Source organism: the organism of the source record quoted next, unplaced genomic scaffold (genome assembly GCF_019419815.1).
Source record: "Pyrus x bretschneideri cultivar Hongxiangsu unplaced genomic scaffold, Pyrus_bretschneideri_v1 Contig21, whole genome shotgun sequence".
In the NCBI taxonomy this organism is placed as follows: Eukaryota; Viridiplantae; Streptophyta; class Magnoliopsida; order Rosales; family Rosaceae; genus Pyrus; species Pyrus x bretschneideri.
This window is the reverse complement of record NW_025999513.1, coordinates 3391627-3398190: the sequence shown is the minus strand read 5'-3', so window position 1 is coordinate 3398190 and position 6564 is coordinate 3391627.

The window sequence follows — 6564 nt, the reverse complement described above, 5'->3', positions numbered from 1 at the left end:
TAGACTGGCTCACGATTTTTTGTTGTTTTACAAGTTACTCAAATTTATGTTTAGACCATCCACAATGAAGCGCGAATTTAATGCCAACATATGAAATTCATACTTTCACCATCAACGGCGGAAGTAGTAACAAGGCTTGGGTGGGCTCTAGCATAGGAAGCGTTTTAGCGGTTTAAAGTTAAAAATACTAATAATTTAGACTATTATATTATTTTTAATTGTTATAGCCCACCTAATAAGTAAAAGTTTTGAAAAATATGACAACTTTTAGAAAATGTAAGAGTTAATAAATATTAAATAAATTATTTACTTTAATCAATATCAAAATTTATTATTATTATATTTCAAATCATACACACTGAAACACACGTCCCAATAAGTCTTTTTATTTGATTAGTTTATAGGGAGTAGTCTATAGTGATTAGCTTTGGTTTCTTAGGAGTAGTGAGTTTTAAAAAGTAGATTTAATATTTTATTATTTTAGATTTCCTAGGAGTAGGTTTTTTTTTTTTAAAAGACTTTTGGAGTACAACAGTTACCCTTTTTTACTTTTTAGAAAGCCTGTCTCATCTGCAGGTTCACCCAAACTTAGCATACAAGTAAGAAAGTTTATTGATTTTTGCTATCAATAGGTAAGTTTTTGGCCAGTTTTATTCTTATGTCTTGATGATTTTATTTGTTTATTGCTTTAATTTTAAAAGTTCGTACAATGGTGCTTTAAAACAAGACTTCGCAACAAAATGGAGAACGAATTTCTAGCAGATTCAATGGTTGTGTATATTGAAAAAAAGTCTTCCGAAAAAATTGATTCAGAAGAAATAAAAAAGGATTTCAATTCCATTAACTTGAATAGGTATTTTTTTCGTTTATTTGTTAAGTTGTTATGACAAGATTGATAATGTATGTTTCTTCCTACTATAAGTTGCAACTTCAAATGTTTTCTTTGTTAAATCTAATTGAAACTTGCTTTATTCATACTTAAATTTCTTACTTTAAATTACTACTTTCAGACTTGTTATTGTGTAACTTTACATAAATAACAAAAAAAATTTAATCATTTAATCTTCTAGTAATAATTTTAGTTTAATCCATCCACTAAATAATTCCTGATTCTGCTATTGCTCATCATATGCTAAAGGCCAAATATAAGAGCTATGCATGGGGAGTAGATTTGAGTAGGGCTCGTACCTATACTGTGACATATCGACAGGCTCCAACCCTTCAAGGTCCTACTGTACCAGGTCGATACTGACATATCGATTGGTTCCATCCCAATCAATGTGGACAATGAGCTTTTGATTCTGTGGCATTTAACTCCTCTTGCAGCTTTACATTTCGGTTAATTTGTCTCCACTTAGATGTGTTTTTGGAGGAATTACGGAAAGCAAAATTTTCTTCTATGGACAAATTCCCTAAAACCGGCCAACACTTCATGAAGGTAATCACACACTCACACCTAATGAGGGATAAGATTGTCTTGCCCCTATTGTATCATGGGAGAGGATAAGAAATAGATTGTGAGTAGAATCCAGCAGTATGTGGATATGTTCACATGCATTTGAAGTGAACTATGACCATATATTTACGATCTATGTTTCGTATTTTTGGGTAAAATTTGAAACTAGTTGTAAGGTCTATTTCATGTTGAATTTTAACAATTCGAATTGTTTATTTTATAAGTCTTGATTCATAAGTCATCTTATAAAAATTGCATTTAATCCAAAATTATTTGTCTATTTAATTATCATGTTGAAATTTTATTGTTTCTTAGAGAACAAAATGTTTGTCAATTTCTTTGAACTCAATTAAATGCTTTAAATATTTCCCGATTTGGCAACAATTTTGTAAGAATGATGTATGAGGTGCAACTTGAAAAATAGATTGTTCGGATCGTTAAAGTTTGATGTGGTGTAAGTCCAAGAACTAATCTCTATTTTTATAAAAATAAAAAATAAAAATAAAAATAAAATAAAAAAGGACCAGAATCCTTTCCTTTAAAGACATCCTAAAAATAGATATATCCTCTATTCGATATCTGGTGTTACATTGCCCCAATATATATCATGTTAGTACTGTCCATTAGTGTCTACAGGAAAACAAAATCTACCTCATTAACGCCACAACCCTAAAATAAATGATCAAAACCTTATTTTCTCATGTTAGAATTAGAACGTTAAAAATTTATTGAAACATGCTTTAAATCATATGATGTAGTTGATGAGGTGTGAACTCCAAGTTAATTCCACTTCACAAAATCATATATATTCATAATACTTTTCTGAGAGACATGACAAAAATAGAGTATAATTAAATGTGTATTTATAAACCTTTGTTTTTGTCCACTCATCCTTCTGTTTTTCGTCCCTCGAGGACTTAGTTAGTTGAATTCTCTATGGCGAATGAGGAATCTCTTGTGGTTCTGACACTTCCATAAATAAATGTAGGAGCTTATTTCCAGTTGTGTAATAAGTACCTTAACTAGTATCGACTTCTCTACTTATGTCGTACTGTAATTTATGCTCAGAACACTTGTGTTTTATAGGTTCTTCCCACTACTGCACACTCTCTACTTTAGATTAAATAAATGTTAGCTTTGGTTTAAATTTATCCATATTTTAATGCTTCACTTTCCTTTTTTGTTACGTCACCTTCGGGGCGTCGGCCAGCATGCATCGACTTCGGCTGGGATGTGTCATATTTTATATTTTTAATTGTAAGAACACTTCCACTTGATTACCCATGTTCAGCGATGACACCATGTTAATCTTGTAAGGATGGAAAATGCACTTAAATTGTATTTTATAAAATTTTAAACGTTGATACTTTCGCCTACAAGTCTTTAAACTTTAATACCATTATAAAATAATTGACACCGAGAATAGTTCAACTTTGTATAATTATATGCAAGATTTTTTTATGTGCATGGGACCATGATTTTTTAGGGCCGAAGTAAGTGAATCGAAATACAGCTACCTCTGAAGTCCAGTCATGGACTCAACAACTCCGAGCAGAGCTAGATTAATGGAGCAATGGTGCCACCATCATCCTGTTCCAGAGCAACAGGCAAAGTCCGAGCGACATCGCTAGAATGACCATGCTTGTTCTACAAGATAAGGGGATCTAATTTAGGTTGGAATTAGTCAGATCCTCTATATCTTGGAGTTCCTACAATCTAGGAATTTGTGGGCGCAGCAAGTAATCACACTCATATAGAAGATGGAATATTTACTTTTAGATATCCTCTAGGATTCTTCCGGCTTAGAATAGGGTTTTATCCTTAAAAAGTCTCTCTCCCGGTCAGTCTAAATACATCCTTCTAGAGTCCACCTATGGTAATGCATTCATCGCACTCTAATTCCCTTGCCCACTACTTAAATCTTATATTTGCTTACTAATTTAACCGTCGGAGAGTCTTTGGTGAGCACACTCCTCAATCTTAGACTGGCTCACGATTTTTTGTTGTTTTACAAGTTACTCAAATTTATGTTTCGACCGTCCACAATGAAGTGCGAATTTAATGCCAACATATGAAATTCATACTCTCACCATCAACAGCGGAGGCAATAACGGCTTAGGTGAGCTCTAGCATAGGGAGAGTTTTAGTTATTTAAAGTTAAAAATACTAATAATTTAGACTATTATATTATTTTTAATTGTTATAACTCACCTAATAAGTAAAAGTTTTGAAAAATATGACTACTTTTAGAAAATGTAAGAGTTAATAAATATTAAATAAATTATTTACTTTAATCAATATCAAAATTTATTATTATTATATTTCAAATCGTACACACACTGAAACACACATCCCAATAAGTCTTTTTATTTGATGAGTTTATAGGGAGTAGTCTATATGGATTAGTTTAGGTTTCCTAGGAGTAGTCATTTGGTTTTAAAAAGTAGATTTAATATTTTATTACTTTAGATTTCTTAGGAGTAGTTTTTTTTATTTTTTAGACTTTGGGAGTACAACAATGACCCTTTTTTACCTTTTAGAAAGCCTATCTCATCTGCAGTTTACCCAAACCTAGCATACAAGTGAGAAAGTTTATTGATTTTTCTCGTAAGTTTTTGGCCACTTTATTCTTATGTCTTGATGATTTTATTTGCTTATTGCTTTAATTTTAAAAGTTCGTACAATGGTGCTTTAAAACAAGACTTCACAACAAAATGGAGAATGAATTTCTAACAGATTCAATTGTTGTGTACATTGAAAAAGAGTCTGCCGAAAAAATTGATTCAGAAGAAATAAAAAAGGATTTCAATTCCATTAACTTGAATAGGTATTTTTTTCGTTTATTTGTTAAGTTGTTATGACAAGATTGATTATGTATGTTTCTTCCTACTATAAGTTGCAACTTCAAATGTTTTCTTTGTTAAATCTAGTTGAAACTTACTTTATTCATACTTACATTTCTTACTTTAAATTACTACTTTTAGGTTTGTTATTGTCTAATTTTATATAAATAACAACAAAATTTAACCATTTAATTTTCTAATAATAATTTTAGTTTAATCCATCCATTAAATAATTCCTGATTCTGCTATTGCTGATCATATGCTAAAGGTTAAATATAAGAGCTATGCATGGGGAGTAGATTTGAGTAGGGCTTGTCCTATACTGTGACATATCGACAGGCTCCATCCCTTCAAGGTCCTACTGTACCAGGTCGATACTGACATATCGATTGGTTCCATCCCAATCAATGTGGACAATGAGCTTTTGATTCTGTGGCATTTAACTCCTCTTGCAGCTTTACATTTCGGTTAATTTGTCTCCACTTAGATGTGTTTTTGGAGGAATTACGGAAAGCAAAATTTTCTTATATGGACAAATTCCCTAAAACCGGCCAACACTTCATGAAGTTAATCACACACTCACACCTAATGAGGGATAAGATTGTCTTGCCCCTATTGTATCATGAAAGAGGATAAGAAATAGATTGTGAGTAGAATCCAGCAGTATGTGGATATGTTCACATGCATTTGAAGTGAACTATGACCATATATTTACGATCTATGTTTCGTATTTTTGGGTAAAAATTGAAACTAGTTGAAAGGTTTACTCCATGTTGAATTTTAACAATTCGAATTGTTTATTTTATAAGTCTTGATTCATAAGTCATCCTTATAAAAATTACATTTAATCCAAAACTATTTGTCTATTTAATTATCATATTGAAATTTTATTGTTTTTTAGAGAACAAAGTGTTCGTTAATTTCTTTGAACTCAATTAGATGCTTTAAATATTTCCCGATTTGGCTACAATTTTGCAAAGATGATATATGAGGTGCAACTTGAAAAATAGATTGTTTGGATCGTTAAAGTTTGATGTGGTGTAAGTCCAAGAACTAATCTCTATTTTTATAAAAATAAAAAATAAAAATAAAAATAAAATAAAAAAGGACCAGAATCCTTTTAAAGATCCTTTCCTTTAAAAACATCCTAAAAATAGATATATCCTCTATTCGATATCTGGTGTTACATTGCCCCAATATATATCATGTTAGTACTGTCCATTAGTGTCTACAGGAAAACAAAATCTACCTAATTAACGCCACAACCCTAAAATAAATGATCAAAACCTTATTTTCTCAAGTTAGAATTGGAACGTTAAAAATTTATTGAAACATACTTTAAATCATATGATGTGGTTGATGAGGTGTGAACTCCAAGTTAATTATTTTTCACAAAATCATATATATTCATAATACTTTTTTGAGAGACATGACAAAAATAGAGCATAATTATCAAATAGTTTTATTCACAATATGATCTATATAATACCACACTCAAAAGTTTCCAAAACTCTACTAAAAAAAAAGTTTCCAAAACCCACAAGCAGCCTCACAAGTCACACCTTAAGGCTTACGTGCTAATTACATTAAGGCCTAGTTTGGTATTTTATTTATCAAAAACTAAACTACTTTAAAGTTAATCAGTAAAAAGTATTTAAAAATAAAATATTCTGTTTATTTTAAAAGCAATGAGCTTCAACATCAACTTTTCAAAGCAGCTTGTAGGTTGTTTTTTAAAGTTGCTTTAATCAAAAGCATAGTTGAGCATTTAATGAATATTTTTAATTCATGTAATACGATTATAAATTTTAAAAAATAACATTATTTATCATTTAAGACACATTTTATTCTTGGAGAACAAAGTGACCACCGCCACCTACCAATATTACACCATCATTGTTGCCACCACTACCACACCACAGTTGCACACTGCCACCACCAACCACTGCCATAACCATATCCGCCACCACTACCACTATAACCACAACTGCCACTACCATCGTTGTCACTGTGGGCAACACCACCGCTATAAACACAACTGCCACCACACCCCTTTACTGGCACCGCCACCGCCACAATCACCAACACCATCACAACCATTGCCCTTACTACTGTTATTGTCGTCATCGCCCACTCTATTATGTCTATTTTTGTTATTATATACAATTATATCACTTTTGCATTAAAATTTACCATAATTTATCAAACGCTCAACTGCTTTATTTTGCAGCTGGTTATTCTTAAGATATAGCAGGAGTAGTTAAA